This window comes from Phyllobates terribilis, unplaced genomic scaffold (assembly GCF_046119375.1).
Source record: "Phyllobates terribilis strain yellow unplaced genomic scaffold, ASM4611937v1 Scaffold_5__5_contigs__length_657084704, whole genome shotgun sequence".
Lineage (NCBI taxonomy): Eukaryota > Metazoa > Chordata > Amphibia > Anura > Dendrobatidae > Phyllobates > Phyllobates terribilis.
The window spans coordinates 21,660,800-21,686,841 of NW_027362765.1; the positions used below are offsets into that span (position 1 = coordinate 21,660,800).

At 45.7% G+C, this 26,042-nt stretch overlaps 1 pseudogene; it reads right to left on the reverse strand.

Annotated features, from left to right (window-relative positions):
- The window catches only part of LOC141271385 (uncharacterized), a 76,850-nt pseudogene that overhangs the window by 19,015 nt on the left and 31,793 nt on the right, over nucleotides 1-26,042 (reverse strand).

Consider the following 26,042-nt stretch of genomic DNA (forward strand, 5'->3'; position numbering starts at 1 on the left):
GATGAAGAGGAGGAGGCTGAGGTGCAGGAGCTGCAGACTGTGGGGGCAACCCTGATTGACCTAGGGCCCGCAATCCTCGGCGTCGGGAGGATGTGTTCTGTCTCAAGGTCCGACTGGGTCCCGGCTTCCACTATGTTAACTAAGTGTGCCGTCAGCGAGATGTACTGTCCCTGCCCACAAGCACTTATCCACGTGTCCGTGGTTAGGTGGACTTTCCCTGTAAGTGAATTGTTGAGGGCACGGCTAATGTTGTGGGACACGTGCTTGCGTAATGCGGAGATGGCACACCGGGAGAAATAGTGGCGGCTGGGGACTGAGTAGGGACGGCCGCCGCCATCAGGTTGCGGAAAGCTTTAGTCTCCACGAGCCTAAAAGGCAACATTTCGAGCGCAAGCAGTCACGAAATGTGGGAATTTAGTAGTGTGGCCTGTGGGGTATTGGCTACGTATTTGCGCTTGCGTTCCAAGGACTGGGGTATGGACAACTGATTGCTGCGCTGGGACAAGGACGTGCTTGCTGATGGTGCTAGTTGAGAGTCTGCAATGACAGGTGCAGGGCAGGAGGCATCTTCACATGCACTATGGACAGGAGATTGGCTTGCATGCACAACAGCGGAAGAAGCAGTGGTGTCACCCGCAGACACTGTTCCTGGACCCTGGGGTTCAGCTCACAAAGTCGGGTGCTTTGCTGCCATGTGCCTGATCATGTTGGTGGTGGTCAGGCTGATAGTTTTGCTACCCCTGCTGATGCTGGCCTGGCAGGTGGTGCAAATGGCCTTTATGGGGATATCGGCAGAGTCTTTAAAAAACAACCAGACTCGGGAAGACCTAACAGTTGTACTGGGAACTTCTGCCGTGTTGATGTTACGGGGAACGGTTGCCCGCCTTCTGTCTGCGACCACCACACTGCTTCTTCCTGCCTGTTGGGGTGCTCTGCTTCCCTCCCCCTGTGCGCTGCTGTCCTCGCTCTGCATGTCCTCCTGCCAAGTTGGGTCAGTTACTATATCATCCACCACCTCGTCTTCCACTTCCGCATCCTGGTCCTCCTCCTGACTTTCTGGCAATTGTGTCTCATCATCGTCCACATCTTGTGACACTTTCCCACCGTCACCTTCGTATGACCGTGGCTGCTCAAATATTTGGGCATCGCTACATGCAATCTCCTCTTGTTCCGCTTCAAGTGGACCAGGCGAGAGGCCCGAATCTATAAATGGAAAAGTGAACAGCTCTTCGGAGTGTCCAAGTGTGGGATCAGTTGTCTCTGGGCACTCGGCATGGTGGGAGGAAGGAGGATCAGGGTGAGGAATATGCAGTCCAGACTCACGGCTACTGAGACTTGACCGTGTGGAAGACAGAGTGGTGGTGGTTTGTGCTTTGTGCTCTGCTCTGTGTTCAATAGTGGTGTTCTAAGGTCCCCTATTAATTGGGACAGGAAGGTCGAGTGAGAAGATGTGAGTGTTTGTTGTAGCACAATTTCAGCTTGTCCACGGCCTCGGCATGCACCATCACCATCATGTCCAGTTCCCCGTCCCTTGCCACGCGCCTTGCCCATTTTAAATGGAGGACAATATCTTCCACGCTCACTACAAATGGCTGAATTTGGAGCGAACTTATATGTGATCTGTGTGACGGACAAACCACAGATTTAAATAGCTGGCCTGTTGGTAACTATTTTTAACAGCAAACTGGTGTCAATAACTTCACTGACACACTGAAACAAGATTTTAATGGAGGCCAGAAATGGCAGAATATAGAGCGCAATTATATGTGATCCGTGTGAAGGACAAACCACAGTTTCAAATACCTGGATTTTTAGCGCTGTAATATGGAAAGGACCTGGCTGTATTCTGCAGTGCCAACAAGCAAATGGCGCAGAAAAACGGTGTTCTCTGGATTTCTTTTTATGCAAATAATCAGGATTAAGATAAAAAAAAATACATTCCTGGCCCCTGATATCTGAGGCCATTTCTACAAATATAATATCTGTAAAAGCACCAGCAGACAGACCTGAAATAGACCCTCTTGCTATATGCACTGCAGTCTGCTATATACCCTGCCTGCCTAGCAACGATATCTCTGCAGCTGGATTAGTCCTTAAAAGGACTGTTAGTTGAGATGGATATGCAGAGTATCTTGTAAAATACCTACACTAACTAATAAACAGCCAAATCTCTCCCTAGCTCAGCAGCACCTCTCCCTACACTGCCTGATTGCGGAGTAGACTGTGACGAGCATGGCGGCGCCAGGTCTGATATAGACCTGATGGCGCTGCGCGGCCAGCCAATCACTGTAATGCCACAACCAACATGGCTGCGGCATTACAGTGTGTGGCAGGCAATGCCTGCATGTTGATTGGCGCTCTAAAGAGCACGAAACAAGCAGGGAGGGGACCCGAGCATCCGCCCGAGCATCTCGGAAGTACTCGGCGAGCTCCGAGCATCTCGAGTACCGAGTACTTGCGAGCATGCTTGCTCATCACTAGTAGGCTTGCTGCTCCTGTGGTTAAGCAAAGGAGCTCGGGAGGGGTGGTCAGTCGCCAAGGTAAATCGGGTGATCATGGGCATGGGATTTGGTTTTTGGTCCAGGGGACTTAGAGACCTGACGAAGAATCCCTTAGTGAAACAAGCGGTAAAAGGGTTTCGTCAGGGGCGGGCGCAGAGGGATGGTCGGCGCCCAGTGTCATTTAAAATTCTGAAACGTTTGGGAAGAGAACTGCTAGAAATCTGCAGCTCAGAGTATGAGGTAACACTCTTCCAGCTAGCTTTCTTCTGGGCTTTACGAATTAGCGAGCTCGTAGCCCCATCCAGGAAAGAAGGTGGTGGAGGGGGTACTAGCAAGGGACGTGTTGGCAACAAAGGAAGGAGTGGAATTTTGGTTAAGGCATTCTAAAACGGACCAACTGGAAAAAGAGAAGAAAGTGTGGTTGGGAGCGGTGCGGGGATCAGAAATGTGCCCTTTAAAAACCTTTGTGCGTTTCAAGAGGCTTGGGGGGGGATTCAAGAGGTCCTCTATTATGTCATGAGGATAGCACGTTTCTATCAAGATACCAATTCACCAGCATTTAAAAAAAAAAAAAAATCTGCTGATTGTTTGTCCAATAGGAGCGGTGTAGAAGGAGAAAAGAAGGGGGCCTAGGACTGATCCTTGAGGAACCCCGACAGTAAGGGGAAGGAGAGAGGAGGAGAAGCCGGCAAAAGACACAGAGAAGGAGGGGTCAAAGAGATAGGAGGAGAACCAGGAGAGAACAGTGTCCTTGAGGCCAATAGGGAGGAGCTCGTGATCCACAGTGTCGAATGCTGCAGAGAGATCCAGGAGAATCAGCAGGGAGGAGTGACCATTAGATTTAGCTGTTAGTAGATCATTAGAGACTTTAGTGAGGGCAGTTTCACTAGAATGTAAAGAGCGGAAACCAGATTGTAGAGGGTCAAGAAGAGAGTTGTCTGAGAGATAGCGGATTAGACGGGAATGGACCAGGCGTTCCAGGAGTTTAGAGATAAATGGAAACAGGACTGTAGTTGGCCATGCAGTTCTGGTCAAGGGATGTTTTTTTAAGTAATGGATGTATGCTGGTGTAGCACCCTGAGGATTCGGCTGCTACAGGGGTATTGCACCTCAACCCAGAGGTGTGATATTCTACTCCCGGGTAAGGATGGAGTGTGGGACTGAGTCCAGAAAGCTGCATGCACTACATACATCCCATTTCCGAGGAACAGGCCGACGGTACTCCCACTTAGAAATGTGCAGGTACGACCGAGTCTGTTCCTGGCTGGAGCGGGAGGGGGGTGGTACATCCCAAGTAGTGTAGGGGCAGATAGGGGGAGCAGCCTGGGTAAAGATAGGAGCTCATTGGGTGCTGGTCACCTGAGCTCACACATAGAGGGTGTATATAAGGTGGGCACCAACTAAGAACAGAGTCAGTCAGCCTTTGCAGAGGAGTCGGTCAGCCACAGTCAGTCAGTCTGTGAGAAGCCAGAGGAAGAGGAGCAGAGCAGCCCCAGGCCCAGAGAGAGTGAGAGAGGAGAGTCAGAAGGACCCAGAGAAAACAAGCAGGAACTCTGAGAACCCATATACAAACCTAGGGTGAAGAGTTGGCAAAAGGGTACCGGATCCCAAACTGGTGGGGGCTCAAGCACACCTCAGCCAGAGACCGGAGGCCGTGGGCAGGATCTGCCACGGCCACCCACCACATCCACCCTGAAGGCATACCACGTGGAGGGTCAGGGAACCCAAGGCCAAGGGTCTCCCAACAGAAGGCCCGAGGGAGCTGGACCTGGGTGGATCACTAGTGGGGACGGCCAGAGAAAGGACAGAAGGAGAGCTCAGGGTCACGCTCCGGACTCGCTTGGGGGTTGGCTGGATCCAGGACCTGGTGGATGCAGCACGGCTCGGGAGGTCACTTGAAGCTGGAGTGACCGGAACATCAGCAGTGAGTAAATACCCTTAACTGCATAACCCGACTCTGTCTTCCTTTAACATCTATGCTGCACCACCACAACCCCCATCCTCTGCACCTGACCCCCTGAGGCTATACCCCACCCGTTGGGGGTTATACCATCAAAAGCTGCACCTACACCATCAGCCTCAGCGGACCCTGCTGCAGCGGCGGCCATAGTGACCGCAATACAACGGGTGGCGTAGTCGACATTAAGAACTTATTAACATCTGTAGGACTGCCACATACAACTGAGTTTGACACCCTGGGCACGGACCGGGTCACAGCCACTCGGAAGACTACAACTCCCATCTGATCCGGCTCCGGATATTCCCCCTAAAGAATATGGCCCAGGGGGCGCGTCAACTTTGGCGTAGTCGGCAGGATCTCGTGCCCGCAACATCCGGGTACTGCGTGCCTGAAGAAAAGAACAAGTTTACCTCAAAAAGAAGTCTCCTGCCGGTTCCGGAGGGTCCCTGCCATCGGACTCCATCACAGATCGATTCTCGCCGGTTGTCCGCCATTAACAGCTTATTCCCGCCATCTGCAGAGTTTCCCGCCACTGGGAGACGATTCCCGCCATTTCCAAAGGTTTCCCGCCTTGGAAGAGCGGACGCCATTATGGGCGTGCCAGAGGGTGGTGAGAGGCCGCCTCCCATCGTGGGCCAGGACCGAAAATGGCGCCAAAAGTGGAAACCGCCCCCACCAACAGAGACTGTGATGCTAGAGGTGTCTGTCAGCGTGAAAGAACTGCCCCTGGAGCTGACAATCACCAAGTGGCCCCGGGACCGCCCTCGAAATGGGAGGACTGAGGAGAAGAGAGCAAAGATGGGTGTCGCCTGGAGCAGTCTGGAGAGAGCGCACCCGGAGACAAGAAGCCTGGAGCAGAGTCCAGAAAGAGCCTCCCCGGAGATGGAGGGAGAGCCAGGCAGCACCGACCCAGTGGTCAGGAGCCTGATGCGGGCCGCCACTCCAGGCAGCACCGACCCAGTGGTCAGGAGCCTGTTGCCGGTCGCCACTCCAGAAGGCCTGCTGGAGACAACGGGAGGAGAGCAGAGCAGCACCGACCCGTTGGTCAGGAGCCTGCTAGAAGCAACGACCCCACTAGGCTTAGTGGAGGTCCTGGCACAGCTCCCCCGAGATCGGGAGTGTGCACAGACTGCGCTGGAGGGCCTCGCACGGAGGATGGCCCGGGTGCAACGAGAGACGTTGGCGGAGTGGAGCCGAGAGATGGCCCAGCGGACCGAGACTCGTCAGCGGAGCACGCCACCCGAGACGAGGAGACAGACCGCCTCTGAGGATGGCGCAGGAGGACTGAAGGCCGGAGACGGCGCCGAGAAGGGAGCCGAACGAAAGGAGGCAGGTAAAGGGGACGTCTCTACCCCAAACCGGGAAACCGCGTACCTGCCCCAGCTCCCCGTCGCAGAGCCCGAAGTACCCCCTGCCGTGCCCGTAACCGCAACGTCACCGCCACAGACTAGGCCTCAACCGGAAGCCGCAGCCGCGACCCCTGTGACGTCACACGCCTCGACCCCGAGCGTGACCAAGCAGGAAGTACCACCAGCCTGGTCGCAAGGCCTAGTACCCCCGGGCGCCGCAATACCAACAGCGCCCCCTACCTCCGCGGAGCCACCGGCCTGGTCGCAGGGCCAAGTAGCCCAGGGCGCCGCCGTCCTTACGGTGCCCTTCACTTTCCAGGTGCCCCAGGCCTGGCCGCAAGGCCTGGGCAATCCGGGCGCCACCACCACCGCGCCCATAAAACCAAGAGTGCCGCATCTGGGAGAAGATCTGTTCGCCCAACACACATGGCCGGACGGGTCTGAAGCTAAAGATAACCGCAAAGAAAGAGCAGGAGGACGTCGTCGTTGAGTACGGCAGAGTAGAAGCTGTATATAGTTACCCGTAGGGGTACCAAAGAAACTGTTGCTGCTATTATAGTCCCCGTTGGGACCAGCAAGTGTGAACTGTTTACCCGTTTATCCCTTAAATCCCACTGACCGAGGACTGAGAGCGGTCATTCCTCCCTAATACCTGGCCGAGGACTGAGAGCGGCCATATCCCTTGTATATAGTTGCGCTTCCTAAAGCGCCCCCTACCGGTTTTATAGGAAAACCATTTTTTTCTAGAGAAACTGTTGCACTTTTCCCGGGCACACGTTGCACAGTGTCCGGAGGAGGAACCAGAGACAAGAGAAGTCTACGAGAATGTTAATATGAAAAGTTTATTGCTGCTAATATATGTTGTTTTATATGTTTTATATGTTTATGAAAAAAAAAAAAATTGTATGTTTGTGGATGTTTTATATCTTACAGCCCGAGGACGTGCTGTGATTTACCAGGGGGGAATGTAGCACCCTGAGGATTCGGCTGCTACAGGGGTATTGCACCTCAACCCAGAGGTGTGATATTCCACTCCCGGGTAAGGATGGAGTGTGGGACTGAGTCCAGAAAGCTGCATGCACTACATACATCCCATTTCCGAGGAACAGGCCGACGGTACTCCCACTTAGAAATGTGCAGGTACGACCGAGTCTGTTCCTGGCTGGAGTGGGAGGGGGGTGGTACATCCCAAGTAGTGTAGGGGCAGATAGGGGGAGCAGCCTGGGTAAAGATAGGAGCTCATTGGGTGCTGGTCACCTGAGCTCACACATAGAGGGTGTATATAAGGTGGGCACCAACTAAGAACAGAGTCAGTCAGCCTTTGCAGAGGAGTCGGTCAGCCACAGTCAGTCAGTCTGTGAGAAGCCAGAGGAAGAGGAGCAGAGCAGCCCCAGGCCCAGAGAGAGTGAGAGAGGAGAGTCAGAAGGACCCAGAGAAAACAAGCAGGAACTCTGAGAACCCATATACAAACCTAGGGTGAAGAGTTGGCAAAAGGGTACCGGATCCCAAACTGGTGGGGGCTCAAGCACACCTCAGCCAGAGACCGGAGGCCGTGGGCAGGATCTGCCACGGCCACCCACCACATCCACCCTGAAGGCATACCACGTGGAGGGTCAGGGAACCCAAGGCCAAGGGTCTCCCAACAGAAGGCCCGAGGGAGCTGGACCTGGGTGGATCACTAGTGGGGACGGCCAGAGAAAGGACAGAAGGAGAGCTCAGGGTCACGCTCCGGACTCGCTTGGGGGTTGGCTGGATCCAGGACCTGGTGGATGCAGCACGGCTCGGGAGGTCACTTGAAGCTGGAGTGACCGGAACATCAGCAGTGAGTAAATACCCTTAACTGCATAACCCGACTCTGTCTTCCTTTAACATCTATGCTGCACCACCACAACCCCCATCCTCTGCACCTGACCCCCTGAGGCTATACCCCACCCGTTGGGGGTTATACCATCAAAAGCTGCACCTACACCATCAGCCTCAGCGGACCCTGCTGCAGCGGCGGCCATAGTGACCGCAATACAACGGGTGGCGTAGTCGACATTAAGAACTTATTAACATCTGTAGGACTGCCACATACAACTGAGTTTGACACCCTGGGCACGGACCGGGTCACAGCCACTCGGAAGACTACAACTCCCATCTGATCCGGCTCCGGATATTCCCCCTAAAGAATATGGCCCAGGGGGCGCGTCACTGGCGTGTTTAAAAGAAGAGGGAAAGATACCAGATGAGAGGGAGAGGTTGAAAATTTTAGTTAGGTGAGTGGTGACAGCTGGAGAAAGGGACTGAAGGAGATGTGAGAGAATAGGGTCACTGGTGCAGGTAGTAGGGCGAGAAGATGCAAGGAGCCTGATCACTTCATCTTCCGTGACTGGTTCGAAGTCAGAAAGTGAGCAAGATCCAATGTGGCGGGGGAGAGCAAGCATAACGTTTGGGGATTGGAAGAAAATTTCCTGTCGGATATGGTCAATTTTTTCTTTGAAATAATTGGCCAGATCGTCAGCGCTGAGGTCGGTGGTCGGGGCCTGTGCTGTTTGATTGAGGAGAGAATGAAACATGTCAAAGAGGCGTTTAGGATTATTGGAAAGTGAGATGATGAGATTGTTAAAGTAGGTTTGTTTGGAGAGGTGAAGGGCAGAGTTATAGGTTTTCAGCATAAATTTATAATGGAGGAAATCTTCGCACAGATTAGATTTTCTCGACAGCCGTTCAGTGCACCTGTAGTACCTCTGGAGAAGACGTGTTTGAGGCGTGTGCCAGGATTGTCGCCGTCTATGCCGAATTGTTTTTTGTGTAGGAGGTGCGGCTTCATCCAGGGCGCATAGCAATATTTCGTTATAATGCTTCAATGCAGAATCGGGACATGAGAGGGAGGAGATTGGGGCCAATGATGATCGCAACTTTTTCATATATTTCTGGGTGTTAATTGTGCGTATATTTCTATAACTGTGGAAAGTGGGGGTTTCTTGAGTAGCCTCACAGTTCTTGACAGAGAATGAAAGAAGATTATGGTCAGAGAGTGGAAGGGGAGAGTTAGTAAAGTCATGTAATGTGCAAAGCCGGGAGAAGATCCGGTCCAATGTGTTCCCGTCTTCATGTGTACGAAAATTAGCAAGCTGTGAAAGGCCAAAGGAGGAGGTTAGGGATAAAAGATGAGAGGCAGATGGGGAAAGAGAATCGCCAATTGGGATGTTAAAATCTCCCATGATTAGAGTGGGGATGTCACAGGATAGAAAATTTGGAAGCCAGGCAGCAAAGTGATCCAGGACCTGGAGGGCGATAGACAACCGCCACTCGCAGGGAGAAGGGCCGGTAGAGTCTGACTGTGTGGGCCTCAAAAGAAGGGAAGATAAGGGAGGGTACTGGGGGGATAACCTGAAAAGTACATTTTGTTGAAAGAAGCAGACCAACACCTCCACCTGATCTGTTGTCAGGTCTCGGGGTATGAGAGAAACGTAGGCCACCATAGGAGAGAGCTGCAGCGGCAGTGGTGTCTGACTGCTGGATCCAGGTGTCGGTGAGAGCCAGAAGTTGAGGGAATTAGAGAGGAAAAAGTCATGGATGTAAGAGAGTTTATTACATGCTGAGCACACATTCCAAAGGGCACAGTTGAATGAGACAGAAGATATGCAGGGAATATTAATGAGATTAGCAGGGTTTCTGAATGTAACAGGGAAAGAGTTAATGTTATTATTACTGGAGGGTCCTGGATTAGAAGAAATATCACCTGCGACTAAGAGAAGGAAGATACAGAGAGTGAGCAGATGGTTGAGTGATTTGTGAGAGCGTTTGCTGTGTTGTATGGTGGGAATGAATGGATCTGTGTGGTATAACATTGTGAAGAGAGCATGACAGCTGTACATAGGAGAAGAGAGGAGAGAGGGGTTAATATGGATGAAGTGTGCCGAATTTGTGGGAGAACGGTGAATGTGGATGATTGTAGCAGCCAGAATATAAATGGGACAAATACAAATGGTGAATATTGTTTGCAAAACAGATGACTTGGAAGCAAGTTTGTTTAATTGTCTTGCATGTCTTACCTGTCTCCTGCCCTGTCCAACTGCCATATCTAACTGCCGTGGCACTTTGATAAACTATAGCACTTCGATAAAGTATGCATAAATGCTATATGCATAAATTCCCCCGCATAAATGCTGCCCCTTGACTATGTCTCCATATATAGGGACATATCTGCTTAGATCTACACAGATTTAACTCGTTAGCAATCAATCAACTAGCTTAAGACAACAGGAGACAATAAAACTGCAGAAAAAAAACAGACTGGCATCTCAACATGGATCATAAACTGTTAAAGTAAGTGTGATGACCTTAAAGTATCATGGATTAAACAATGTAGATGAATGAGATATATATATACCAGTGATTAGCTGCAGAGCATTGGAAATAACATGGAGATACAATGCAGGTTTCAGAATAGATAACACGTAGCAGAGGAGTGAGATATATATACCAGTGATTAGCTGCAGAGCATTGCAAGTAACATGGAGATACAATGCAGGTTTCAGAATAGATAACACGTAGCAGAGGAGTGAGATATATATACCAGTGATTAGCTGCAGAGCATTGCAAGTAACATGGAGATACAATGCAGGTTTCAGAATAGATAACACGTAGCAGAGGAGTGAGATATATATGAGATATACAACGCTCCTTAACTATGCGTTAATAAAGGCCACTGCGGCTAATTGCATCCAAGCCATGATGTCTGTTGTTTTTGGGGGGTAAGATGACTGACACACCTCAGATTGATGATACAAACGTCAAGAAAAGGCTGGAGGAATTGGCCCAAGGCAATAGGGCGGAAGCCGGCATGACGGGGGTGCGGCATATGTGGGGAAGGGTATAGAGAAGGTCGGGGCAGCTTATAAGGCCACCGGGGCAGTGGCTTGGCCTCTCCTTCCTATCTTCAGGACACAACACAAGTCCCGCCCACCCTCCCCTAGTGATTGGTAGACCACACGGGTCGCAGTGACATTTGCCTACGACGGGCGGCCTATCCGCAATGCGAGAGATGCTTTGCTATGTATCTGCTAATTGTGTACTCCACGTCATATATGTAAAAAAAAAAAAAAAAAAAAGTGCCAAGCCTGGAATCGCTGCGAGCAGCATCCTTCTAAGCCCAGGGAAAGGGTAGTCCGTCAGCCTTGGTTCCCTGGAGGTTTCCCCCAAAGGAGGTTTTTCCTCTCCTAAGTGCTGTAGGACGACTCTTTGTGAGTCGGAGGTATGCCCAGGCTGCCTCTAAGGGCATGCGTAATTAGGGTGCTTGAAGTTAGTTTTAAATTGGTATGGGAGTGTCCACAGGACATGGATCCTCGGTTATATGTGGTTTTGGGGACTGCTGATTTGTGGGACTTACGACAAATGGATGTTGAGTCCCGGGTGTGGCGGTTTTAAACCGTTTGCCCCCCCCCCTTCACGGTTCGGGGGGAGTTCGTGGTGCTCCTGGGCTGGTGGTGGATGGCTGGGAGCAAGTGGAATTGTGTCATTGGGATCACCAGACCCTTCTTAGCTTCAAGGACCTTAACGTGTCTTTATGTATATAGATATACAACGCTTCTTAACTATGCATTAATAAAGGCCACTGCGGCCAATTGCATCCAAGCCATGGTGTCTGTCGTTTTGGGGGGGGAAAGGGTGTAAGATGACTGACACACCTCAGATTGACGATACCAACGTCATGCCTCCTTCTTATCTCATACATCCTCCACTTAGTAGGTGACTACTTGCAAGTTATTTGCAGAAGCATCTGGCCAGGCAGTCTCTGCTTCCTCTCACTGATGCTCCTGCAGAAGCTTCAGTCTAGAGCTGCTCTGCTATCAAGGCTCTCGGTGGCTCCTCGCTTCCTCCGGTAGCAGCCTCTTCTCCAACAGTAGGTACTGTCAGGAGCCGAGACTAAAATCCAGTTTACAATCGTGGATCAGTTCACATTTAATTTCCTAAACTTTTGCTGCTTCTGTTTGCCGGCCACTTCACTGAAAATATCATTGAACTATCCTCAATATTAGACTGCTTAATGACAAAAAGATAAAACTTAACCTTTATTAAACAATTGGTAATAATATAATATATACAGACAGTGCACTAATTATTCACACTCTGACTAACCTTCAGAGAGTGACAGACAAACATATACCCCTCATCTTATATAGGGTGAGGTGCAAACTGCCCCCTCACATTCACAAGTCTCTTGTCTCTACTGTCTTCATTATCCAGATCAATAACGACTCATCAGGAGACTTAAATATTAGTATTGAGTGAACGTGCTTAGATAAGGCGTTATCCGAGCACGTTCGAGTCCTAACAGAGTGTCTTCATTGCGCTAGTCAAATATGTTCGCGTCACCGAGGCTGTTAAGACCGCTTCAACACATGCAGGGATTGCCTAACAAACAAGCAATCCCTGCATGTGTTACAGCTGTCTAATAGCCACGAGACATGTAGCAGCGCCGATGTAATCATATTTGACGAGCACACCAAAGACACTTGGTTAGGACTCAAGCGTGCTTGGATAACACCTTAGCTGAGCATGTTCGCTCAACACTATTAAATATCTAATAACCTATATTGCACTTAGAGAGACTAGACATTAAACCCCTAAAAACATAAATGAGTATTGCAGCACACTACTGTGATTTTACATATCAGCTACAAAATTAATAAGGTGTCTATAATGTTCCAATCTTTCCATATAAGCGCTATCATAAAAATGTTGCAACCATATGATGATATACAACATATAAAGGGGATTTTTATATGTAGTATTTTTAGTTGATCACAATCAGAATTTGTACTATTCTTATCACAGCTCTTTCAGTCCACCTTAGACACCTGTCCCTTACAAGGTGATTAGTTAGTTCCAAAAACTCATGGCACCTTTTAGTCGGGTGAATATAACATGAGACCCAAGACAAATTACAACAAAAGGTCTGTGAATGTTTTTTGTCTCTACCAAGATCAACATGAAATGTCTGCCAAAATCTTCCAACTGGAAGTGCGTTATTTTCAAGATGATGGTCGAAAACCTTCAAAATCGGACAGTCTTATAATTGTCTTATTTCTAAGCGTACAACAATTATTTATTAATCAAACTTATAGTTTTTATGGTCAATGAATTCATTTAAACCAACAAATTTGGCCTATGCGATCAACATGGTGACCAACAGTAAATAATATAGGTACAATACCTGTTATTAGGTCTAGAAATGTACGCAGCATTTCATTGTATTTTTTTATTATCACAACAAATGTTATATTCAATCTGTTTTATTAAACATCAATCAATTAATCATTAATTAAGCATTAATTATTAACCATTTTACATATCAAGAAAAATATATTATATTTTCTTCAAAGTCGAATACAATACAACAAAATAGGCATATAAAAAAATGTCCAAAGTTCAAATGGGGTCACTTTTTTCAAATAATTCAAATGGTAGTATATTGAACAATATAATGGTTATAAGATAACCGCCTATAAGAGGATCATATGTTGAGGCAATTTCTATATTTTATCTAAAAAGCCCATATAAGAAGAAAAAAAGAAAAGGAGGGAGAAAAGAGGAGAAAAGAAAAGACAGAGGGTTAAGGGAGAGGGGTCCTTATGACAGTGTGACTAACTATGAAACTAATCGCAAGCATCTGTTGAAACTATTAGAATAGGTTATGAAAATCAGGTGAGTCCTGAAACAGAATCCATCCACTCCAAACCCTTCTAAATTTATCATTGGTTCCATTAGATTCTGCAGACAGTTCTTCCATTCTACATAGATTCACCATCTCCTTGCACCAATCTAGTATGTTAGAGGGGTTTTTAAGTTTCCAAAAACCATGGAATTACCGTCCGTGCCGATGTTAAGCAAAATCAAAGTAAATCCTTGTTTTATACACCTATTGAGGAAGGGACAGATTGACAGCTATTTGAGGAGACCCCAATACTCTGTTTCCTGTGATACGTTCGTAATTGTCAAATACCTTCTCCCAAAATGGTTTCATTTTAGAACTCTCCCACCATATATGAATCATAGAACCCACTTAGCTTTCACATCTCAAACATGTTTCCGAAACTGTAGGGAACATTGCATGTAATTTAGATGGGTAGTAATACCATTGTGGGAGTATTTTATAGTTATTTTCTTGTGCAGTCCCTGCATTAGTAAGCTTATGTCTGAAGAGGAACCCTTTTACCCACTCAAGAGGGGACAAACTAACCCCCAAATCCCTCTACCATGCTTGCTGAAATGCCAGTTTCTCCGTTCCCTCCTCTCTGTCCAATCCCTCATATATCACAGAGATACAGTTGTGCTCAAAAGTTTACATACCCCGGCAGAATTTTTGCTTTCTTGGCCTTGTTTCAGAGAATATGAATGATAACCATGAGTGGAGAAAAAGTTTTTTTGTTATCGGTTGGGTGAAGCCATTTATTGTCAAACTACTGTGTTTTCTCTTTTTAAATATTAATGACAACCAAAAACATCCAAATGACCCTGATCAAAAGTTCACATACCCTGGTGATTTTGGCCTGATAACATGCACAGAATTTGACACAAATGGGTTTGAACGGCTACTAAAGGTAACATCCTAACATGTGACCTGTAATCATTGTGTGTGCATTAAAGCTGAGTGAGTTTCTGGGATCCAGACAGACTCTTGCTTCTTTCATCCATCCAGTGACATTTCTGGACTGAGAGTCATGGGGAAAGCAAAATTGTCAACAACAGATCTACGGGAAAAGGTAGTTGAACTGCATAACACAGGAAAGGGATACAAAAAGATATCCAAGGAATTGTTAATGCCAGTCATCAGCATTCAAACTGTGATTAACAAATGGAAAATCACGGGCTCTGTAAAAACCAGAACACGGTCAGGTAGACCAACGAAAATTTCGGCCACAACTGCCAGGAAAATTGTTTGGGATGCAAAGAAAAACCCACAAATAACATCAGCTGAAATTCAGGACTCTCTGAAAACTAGCGGTGTGGTTGTTTCAAGATGCACAATAAGGGGGTGTGTGGCCTGCAAGACAAGGTGGCAGCAGCTTAACTGCATAGCTCCAGCCAGCCAGGATTAAAACTAGCACAAAGCAGCACACAGCATCGTCCTACAGCCTATTACCTAACACCCGGTGGCGGCAGAACACCCAGGGCCCATGATGACCAGGGGAAGGTCCCAAAATAGAGGATCCCCGGCGAGATTGGAGGCTTTCTTCCAGAGGGGACAAACACCAAGAACAGTGAGTTAGATGGCACCTGCTTCCCCTGCAACTTCTTCACACTCCTCTAGAGGCTCAGGGGGAAGGGAAGCAGAGAATGTGAAACACAGCAGCAGGGATAATGAGCCCACAGCACCAATGACAAGGGCAGATATGCAAGAATTTCTGGCTGCAATTCGCTCCTCCATGAGGCAAGATATGCAGGCAATGTTGCAGGAGATAAAAGGGGAGATTACTTCCATTGGGGATCGCACTTCCCACATTGAAAACAAGATGGAAGAATATGTCAGAACGATCAATGCCTTGGTAGATGAAAATGAGGCACTCAGGGAAGAGATGTCTCGGGTCACTGATAAAGTTTATGACTTAGAAGATAGATACAGACGTAACAATGTGAGGCTGAGGGGAATCCCTGAATAAGTGCCAGATAAGGATCTCTCTGAGTTCATGCGACGGTTCTTGGTGGCTGTATTACCTGAGGTTGCCCCTAATGAATTACTGGTGGACAGGATTCATAGAACACCGAAGCCCAGACACGTAGACCCTTCCCTGCCTAGAGATACATTGGCACGTATTCATTTCTTCACTACGAAGGACATGTTCCTATACCAACTTAGGAAAACCCCCAGGCTGCCTGAGGAATTTCCAAATCTGCAGGTCTTTCCAGACCTTTCTGCGGCTACCCTGGCAAAGAGAAGAGAATTTGCCCATGCGTGCAGGGCATTGAGAGAGGCCGGCATACGGTATAGATGGGGATTCAACCCAGTAAAACTACTAATACTCCGTGACCGTGGCGTGGTAGTGCGTTTTACCCCTAAACAAGCGGAAGAGAAATTGGCATCCTGGAAGATTGCCTATGCTCCTAGACAACCTGCTAAAGGCAAGAAAATTGCGCAGGAATGGGTATCGACCTGAAAGAGAGGCGAGGACGCTATCCTGGCTGAGATGGAGGTGTTAGAGGATTGCTGACCTTTTTTTTCCCTTTGTTCTTTTCTGAACTCTGAGCGCCTTTTGGCTTATTGACTGACGGTTCTCTGTTGTTCGGCGGAAGCCGTCTGGTTGGTGATCCTCTGGACTGTGAGAAATCTTGCTGAGTGACAGCGAGATTTGAAAATCTCATGGGACCCCGTGGTCAGATTTATGTCTGAAGAATTTACTTTTTTGACTGAACTTTTCTCTATGGCTTTTTCTGTGGACTTTTTTCCGCTGTGTTTTTTTTCTTTTTACTGTTTTTTTATTTTTTTTCCAATTTAACTTGAGGTATATTTCCTCTATTGACGTAACTGCTGATCGTTCTAAGGACATATGTGCTTTTTTCAGTGAATGGCTCATGAGGGGTGGTGAGGGGGTGGTGTGGGGGAGAGAAAAATTGGATTTTTGTATGCGGCTCATAACAATTTCCTCCCTTATGTGTAATTATGAGTATACAATTTCTCTCGTTGATTGTGAAAGGGTTAAATTCACCTGCCAAACGCTCTATGTTGTAGAGGGAGGTGAGGAAATCGAAGGCAGACATTGTGTGTCTGCAGGAGACGCATTTATTGTCAGCTGATAATCATAGATTGCATCAGGCACAATTCCCCCATATATTCTTTGCAAATGCCCAGACTAAGACAGCAGGAATCTGTATTATGATAAAAAATTTGGTGGCCTTCCAGAACATTCAGATGTGTACAGACCCCATGGGTAGATACTTGGTGTTGGTGTGTACATTGAATGGGACCCCTCATATGATTTCAGCACTATACGCCCCAAATTCTGCCCAGCTCCCATTTGTGCGAAAAGTCCTCTCTACCATTTCAACACTTAAACAAGGGGAGGTTATTGTATGCGGGGATTTTAACATGCCAATGGATGGTAATTTAGACTGCTCATCTAGATCGGGTCGCCCTCGGTGAGAATTGGGCAAGTTGGTCCATGAATTTGGTCTGCACGATTTTTGGAGATACTCTGACGCCAGTGAAAGGGACTATACTTTTCATTCTCTCCGACATGGGTCATATAGTAGGATTGACTTATTCCTAGTAGACAATAGAGCTCTCAATAGATGTATATCTGCGGAGGTTGGAACGATTACGTGGTCTGACCACGCACCGATCTACCTACGTGTACATCTTGCGCACCAATTCAACCCAACACCACACTGGCGACTAAACACCTCTCTATTATTGAATGACTCTACAATGACAAAAGCAACAGCAGAATTGACATCTTATTTTGAATTAAACGACAATGGCACAGTTTCCAACGAGACTTTATGGACAGCGCACAAAGCGGTGATACGGGGAGTCTTCTTACAACAAGCGTCACAATTGAAAAGAAAGAGGGAGCAACACAGGACTAACCTCCTGACTGAGTTGAAAAAGCTAGAAATATTAAATAAAACCTCCCCCTCCCCGGCTACCACTGAGGCCATATATCAGCTCAGATTTAAACTACGCTCTGATCTGCTGGCAGTATATGAATATAACCTCCGCAAGTTCCAACTTAGTCACTACGCCATGGGAGATAGGCCGGGAGCTGTTTTGGCCAGGCGGGTCAAGAAAAGGGCTGCAAAATCCAGAATAGATCATCTACGGGACTCGAAAGGGTTGATAGCCAGAAGTCCGAAGGACATAGCTGCAGTCTTTGCTGCATACTATAAATCTTTATATAACTTAAAAGATGATGTTGATACCCCACAGCCACAACAGTCAGATATTGATCAATATTTGAGTGATTTGAAGCTCCCGAAGGTTTTCCCGGAACAGTTACAATTATTGAATGCCCCCTTCACAGAAGTAGAACTGAAAGATGTTATTGATTCATCCAAATGTCATAAGACCCCTGGCCCAGACGGCATAGCTAACGAGTACTATCGTGGTTTCCAAAAAATTGTTACCCCATACCTTATCAGGTTATACAATACCTGGAGAGACTCGGGAAAGGTAGCAGTACCTAATTTGGAGGCTACGATCGTCACATTGCCTAAGCCTGGAAAGACCCCTGATTCTCCAGGTAATTTTAGACCAACAGCACTTTTGAATAGTGATGTAAAGATCTTTACCAAGCTCTTGGCTGTTAGACTAAATCGTGTCGTTCCTTCCCTGATATCCTCGGATCAAGTTGGCTTTGTAGCTGGTAGGGAAGCTAAAGATGGTACAAGGAGGATGTTGGATCTGATTAAAGTGGCAGAGTTGAGAGGCCTCCCCAGTGCACTCCTGTCACTAGATGCTGAGAAAGCATTTGATAGGGTGCACTGGGGATACCTTAAAAGTGTTTTGCTTAAATTTGGACTAAAAGGACCTATTCTGTCTGCGATTAACACATTGTACTCCACTCCTTCCGCTAAGGTTTTGACGTCCGGTTTCCTCTCTGAATCCTTCCCCATAACAAACGGGACACGGCAGGCCTGCCCCTTATCTCCAGTCATATTTGCTTTATGTATGGAGCCCTTGGCTGAAAAGATTAGAAATAACTCAGAGATTTCGGGCATCTAGGTGAGGGGGTCCCCCCACAAAATCGGTCTATATGCAAACGATGTGGTTATCCCGTGCACTGATCTGGACAGGTCCTTCTCTGTCATTATGTCCAATCTCAAAACGTTTACAAACATCTCGTATTATAAACTGAATGCAGCTAAGACGGTTGTCCTGCCGATTCTTGTTCCGTTGTCACTTAGGCAAAGACTGGAAGGGGCATACCCTTTTCAGTGGGCGCAGGAAGGAATGACGTATTTGGGTATCACCTTAACCCTGTCAAAACAATTGGTGGAAGTAAATTTTACTAGACTGATAAATACGGTGCGGGAGGAGCTGGCGGTATTACAAAACGTTGTTGCATCGTGGATAGCCAGGATAAATATTTTTAAAATTTAGGTCCTTCCAAAAATTTTATACTATTTTAGGTGTATCCCAATTAAATTCCCTTCTAAAATCATAAATACCCTTCAAAGACTGGCTAATAATTACGTTTGGGACAATAGGAGACTGAGGGTGTCTAGTAGACTTCTGTATTATCCATATGACATGGGAAGGATGGGCATGCCCAATCTCATAGCCTACTATAGAGCAGCGGTCTTGACGGGAATCAGGGACTGGTGAAACATGGACAGCGGCCACAAATGGTTGCAAATAGAGTCCTTACTTGCCCGAAACCATTCTACCACATTGATATTGGAGACAGAAGTAGTTAAGCGAAGCACTATGGTCGCCGAGTTACCAACATCGGAGGCTACTATGCATTGTTGGAGGAATTTGGCATCCAAACTGCTGTTACTCCCCAGGACTGAGATCTCTTTACGAGCTCTAGAATATCATATTCCATATATTAACCTTCAACGTTGGGTGACAGCTTGAGTTCAATCGCTAGCAGACCTGTTGGAGGACAATGTAATAATTCCTTTTGATAAACTAGTTATGAGATTCCCGGACCTACGGCCCTTGTTTTACCAGTATTTGCAAATAAGGCATTTACTCCACTCTACACAGGCATACCCCTTTTTTATTCTACCTAAGGATAAAAGAGCTATGGGTCACTTTCTCCACTCTAAGACCGGTTCTAAGGGGGTTTCTAAACGACCCAGATTTGGACGATAAATTGACGTATATGACTCGTTGGGAACGGGATCTAAGAATTTTGACGGCCCTTCAGGACTGGCGGGATGGTTTGGATGAGGTCCAGAGAGTTTCATCGTGTTTAAACCACCTAGAGCAGCTTAAAAAGACGCACATGAGATGGTACTACTACCCGGCACAGATGGTACACTTCGGGTCTGAATCATCTTCTTTATGTTGGAGAGGATACAATGGGGAAGGCTCGTTGGGCCACATGTGGTGGGTTTGTCCAAAACTTCAATCACTATGGGGGGCATTGGATAGTTTGATATGGGATGTACTGGGGACTCACCTAGAGATAACACCTAGTATGGGAATACTTCATATAGGATTAATGGATGTCCCCTGGGAAATTAGAGGAATTTTGTCACATATTCTGATCGCAGTTAGATCAGCTATCGCGGCTAAATGGAAAGGAGTGGGCATCCCTAATGTGGGGGAGATAGTGACCAGACTGAACACAAACTGTCAATATGAAAGGGCTCTGGCACACACACTCAAGGCAAAGAAGAAAACTGATAAAATATGGGAACCTTGGTTAAACAGCCCATTGTCTATACATGGGGAACGTTGAGGAAGCGGGATATTTTGTGTGCCCTTCTGAGTTTGGGTGACACGTGGGACGATTCTGAGCCCCTCTCCCTACCTTGCACCTCCGATCTTGCAATAGTGTAAATATGAGCCATGCGACATTCACAGCACTTACGGATATAAATTGTTTCTCACAACCATCTAATATATGGGAAATTAATGTAATTAATTCATTCTTTTTTCTTTTGTTTTCTTTTATGTATATGTATTTTCCTTTTATTTTGTTTTTATACTATTCATTTTGTACATTTTGTAAGCCCAGAGGTTGGGGCACAGTTTTGGGCATCTGTTGGCCCTATAGATTGTATGTTCGGATTTTTGTGCAAAATTCAATAAACGCATTGTTTAAAAAAAAAAAAGATGCACAATAAGGAGACCCTTGAAGAAAAATGGGCTGCATGGTCAAGTCACCAGAAGAAAGCCATTACTGCGCAAATGCCACAAAGTATCTCGCCTACAATACGCCAAACAGCACAGAGACAAGCCTCAAAACTTCTGAAACAAGGTAATTTGGAGTGATGAGACCAAAATTGAACTTTTTGGCCACAAGCATAAATGTTACATTTGGAGAGAGGTCAACAAGACCTATGATGAAAGGAACGCTATTCCTACTGTAAAACATGGAGGTGGATCGCTAATGTTTTGGGGGGGGTGTGAGCTACAAATGCACAGTAAACTTGGTAAAAGTTGAAGGAAAGATGAATGCAGCACGTTATCTGCAAATACTGGAGGCAAATTTGCAGTTATCAGCCCAGAAGCTGCAAACGGGACGCACTTGGACATTCCAGCATGACAAAGATCCAAAGCACAAGGCCAAGTCGACCTGTCATTGGCTACAGCAAAACAAAGTGAAGGTTCTGGAGTGGCCATCTCAGTCTCCTGACCTCAATATCCATTCAGCCACTCTGTGGAGATCTCCAGCGCGCAGTTCATGCTAGACAGCCCAGGAATTTACAGGAACTGGAGGCTTTTTACCAAGAAGAATGGGCAGCTTTACCATCTGAGAAAATAAAGAACCTCATCCACAACTACCACAAAAGACTTTAAGCAGTCATTGATGTTAGAGGGGGCAATACATGGAATTAAGAACTGGGGTATGTGAACTTTTGATCAGGGTCATTTGGATGTTTTTGGTTGACATTAAGATTTAAAAAGAGAAAACACAGTAGTTTGACAATAAATGGCTTCACCCAACCAATAACCATGAGTGGAGAAAAAGTTTTCTTGTTATCATTTATATTCTCTGAAACAAGACCACGAAAGCAAAAATTTTGCCGGGGTATGTAAACTTTTGAGCACAACTGTATTTGGAATATTTAGTTTAACCCCTTAAAAGCCCAAGACGTACTAATACATACCTGCGCCCTGGGACTTAAGAGCCAGGTACGGAATAGTACGTCATGGCGATCGTGCCCGCACCGCTCCCGGCACATTAACCCCCGCAATGCTGCGATCGAAGTCGATCACAGCATTGCGGTGGCAAGGGGAGGTGATCGTGATACTCACCTCTCCTATCAGCGTCTAACGCTGTCTGCAGTGGCTTCCCGGATGTTGCCATGACGACCCAATGTCGTCATGACAACATCCGGGTGACCAGACAGCAGAAAGATACTTTGATCATGCACAGTGCATGACCAAAGTATCTTCTGCATCTGCAGCGCTGGCAGCCTCTATAGCACAGGGATGGTGCTCCATCCCTATGCTATACAGACGATCAGAATAAAAAAAGTGAAAGTCCCATAGTGGGACAAAGAATAGAAGTAAAAAAAAGTGTTTAAAAAAAAAATTGTAACAAAAAAAAATTGAAAAAAATAATCCACCCAAAAAAAAAAATATATATATATAATGTACCCATCAATAAATATTGTTATGAAAAAAAAACCTAACAATAAAAGTACACATATTTGGTATCTCCACGTCCGGAACGACCTGACCTATAAAATTGACCCACTAGTTAACCCCTTTAGTGAACACGGTAAAAAAAAACCAAAAAAAAAAACCAATGCTTTATCATCACACCACCAAACAAAAAATTTAATAACACGCGATCAAAAAGACGAATATAAATAAAAATGGTACCGCTGAAAACGTCATCTTGTCCCACAAAAAACAAGCCGCCATACAGCTCCATCAGCTGAATAATATAAGTTATAGCTCTCAGAATAAAGCGATGCAAAAAAATAATTTTTTCTATAAAATAGCTTTTATTGTGTAAAAGTGCCAAAACATAGAAAAACGATATAAATGTGGAACCGCTGTAAATGTACTGACCCGAAGAATAAAGCTACCTTATCAATTTTACCATATGCGGAACAGAATGAAAAAATAAAACCAATTCCTGAATTGTTGGTTTTTGTTTAATCTGCCTCCCAAAAATCGGAATAGAAAGCGATCAAAAAATGTCACGTGCCTGAAAATGGCACCAATAAAAACGTCAACTCCTCCCGCAAAAAAACAAAACAAGCTGTCACATGACTCTGTCGGCCAAAATATGGAAAAATTATAGCTCTCAAAATATGGCGATGCAAAAACTAGATTTTACAAAAAAATGTGTCTTTTAGTGTGTGACAGCTGTCAATCATAAAAACCCGATATGATTCTGGTATCGCTGTAATCGCACCAATCCGAAGAATAAAGTTGTCTAATCACTTATACCGCACTAGGAACAGCGTAAAAAATAAACTCTAGGGTTAGGGTTGTGCTAGGGTTAGGGCTGGGGTTAGGGTTGTGTTAGGGTTGGGGTTAGGCTAGGGTTAGGGTTGGGCTAGGGTTAGGGCTGGGATTTTTTTCAAAAGGAAAAAAAAAAAGATGACGATATGGCGACTAGTGTTGAGCGCAAGTGCTCGCTACTTGAGTTTGCATCGGGTTCTCGAGTATGCACCAAGTATTGCGGGTGCTCAAGTGACATGCTCGAGTCTCCGCCCCATATGCTTCGCGGCCAAAAAAACCTTGCGGGGATTGCCTGCCATGCACGAGCGATCCCAGCATGGTTTTTTTTGGGTGTCTAATACGCGCGATACATGGTGCATACCTGAGTAACCGATGCAAACTCAAGTAGCGAGCACTTGCGCTCAAGACTAATGACAACTTGTTCAAAATGATGACCTAATGTTATCAAATTCTGTGTCGTACCTCTGGGTTCAAAATGTTCACTATACCCCTTGATAAAATCATTGAGGGGTCTAGTTTCCAAAATTGGGTCACTTGTGGGGGATTTCCACTATTTAGGCACATCAGGGGCTCTCCAAACGTGACATGGCGTCCGCTCTCGATTCCAGCCAATTTTGCGTTCAAAAAGTCACACAGTGCTCCTTCCCGTCTGAACTCTGCCGTGCGTCCAAACACTGTATTTTCCCCACATATGGGGTATTTGTGTACTCAGGAGAAATTGCACAAAAGTTTTTGGGGTCCATTTTCTCCTCTTACCCTTGTGAAAATAAAAAAATTGGGGCTAAAACAACATTTTTGTCGAAAAAGTTAGATTTTTTTATTTTCTGAAAAACATTTTTGTGGGAAAAATGTGAAAATTGTATTTTAACGGCTCAATGTTATAAAATTTTGTGAAGCACCTGGGGGTTCAATGTGCTCACTACACATCTAGATAAGTTCCCTGAGGGGTCTAGTTTCCAAAATGGTGTCACTTGTGGGGGATTTCCACTGTTTAGGCACGAGAGGGGCTCCCCAAACGCAACATGGCGTCCGCTAATTATTCAAGTAAATTTTACATTCAACAAGTCAAATGGCGCTCCTACCCTTCCGAACCCTGCCATGTGCCAAAATAGTGTTTTTTCCCCACATATGGGGTATCTGCGTGCTCAGGGGAATTTGCACAACAAATTTTGGTGTCCATTTTTTCTTGTTACCCCTGTGAAAATAAAAAAAATTGGGTCTAAAGTAACATGTTAATTTTTTTCTTCCACATTCCAATTCCTATGAAGCACCTGAAGGGTTAATAAAGTTCTTGAATGTGGTTTTTAGCACCTTGAGGGGTGCAGTTTTTAGAATAGTGTCACTTTTGGATATTTTCTATCATAAAGACCCCCTCAAACTGATTTCAAATGTGATGTGGTCCCTAAAAAAATTGGTTTTGTAAATTTTGTTGGAAAAATTAGAAATCGCTGGTCAACTTTAAACCCCTATAGCGCCCTCCCCTCACAACGCTAATATGTCTCCAGGTACAGCACTCTTTTACTGATATCTTACTATGCCATGCTATATCTCTTTAGTGCTTATTGTTAAGCGCATTTTGACTTCTATCTAAATCAAATCTTTGCTGCCTCGGAGGCTGTTATGCCTGTTTGTGGGGGGTTAATTTCTGCCAACTCTGATTGAGGGCTGGGAATCCTCTGTGTTCCCATGGGTCCTTATTACACACTACTGCTGCAAATATTTTAGCAATTTGTCTTTTCTCATCATGTGTGGATTTTCTATGTGTATGATTATATTTCTCTAATAAAATTGACTTTGTGCTAAAACCGATCCCGCGTTTTTTTCCTGACAAAGAGCTCTCTGATTTATTTTTTATTCCTTGGATATCTATTTGAACCGTTAGCTAAATTTATATATCGTTATAATATCTTATAAATCCATCTAGGGTTCAATTACTGTGATTATATACTGTAGATCAGAGGTCTTTGTCCCCCCCCCTTTTTTTTTTGGTTTGATTTATGTAATCGGGCTAGACTCCACTTTTGTGGATTCTTTATAGGTTTTCCTTCGGTGTGAGGGTCTTGCGGTATCTGGATGAATTTGCCGGCGGTTCCTGTATCATTTTGGGAGATTTAAATATTCCTATGGATCCCACAGTTTACTCGTCAGTGGGTAGGTTGTCTGTCCCCTCCTCGATAGTCCGTAGGATAGGGAAAAAGCTTAAACAACTTAATTTGTTAGACCTGTGGCGGGTACTCCATCTGGGCCTGAAGAACTTTTGCCACCACTCTTGCATACATAATTCATACAGTCACATAGATTACTTATTTGTCTTACAAAGCCTTTTAGATAATACCCCTACATGCTCTATAGGTTCATTTATGTGGTCTGATCACGCGTCAGTGATGGGATCGTTAAACATTTTACCTCAAAGGCCCGGGAAATTTTCCTAGAGACTAAATGATCACCTCTTAAGAGATCAGACATGCATAGATGAAATTGAAGAAGCAATAACCACGTTTGTTGAGGTACATAAAAACGACAATACCAGTGCCACCATAAAATGGTAAACTCTGAAGTGCATAATAAGAGGTATCTTCATAGCCCATGGAGCTGGGATTAAAAAAGAAAATTTCAAGGTTCTTAAAACACTCATGTCCTCCCTGTCCACATTAGAGATGTCAAATAAAACTACCTCATAAGACATTACTAAGGCTGAAATCTCAAACATACAAAAGCAGATCTTACAGATTTTAGAACGAAAATCATTATGTATTCGAGACAAAATCCATAAAGGTTTCTTTGAGTATGGGAATAAATGTGGCAAATGGCTATCTCGGGCACTACATCCACAGGTATTTTCTTCACATATTACGTCCATTAATTCCCCGACTAAGGGCCTAGTTCATATCCCATCGGACATGATAGAAGAGTTTAGATCTGATTACTCCTCCCTATATAATATAAATAAAGACGTAAAGATATCAGACAAACACAAAAAGATAATGGAATACCTGAACCTATATGCACCCCCTCCTTTGGATCATTTACATTCACAAGATTTGGAGTCAGAATTTAAAAAGGAAGAGATCTTGGAGGTGATAAATAACTTAAAAATAGGCAAGAGTCCTGGACCCAATGGATTCTCCCCCAGATTTTATAAGCTT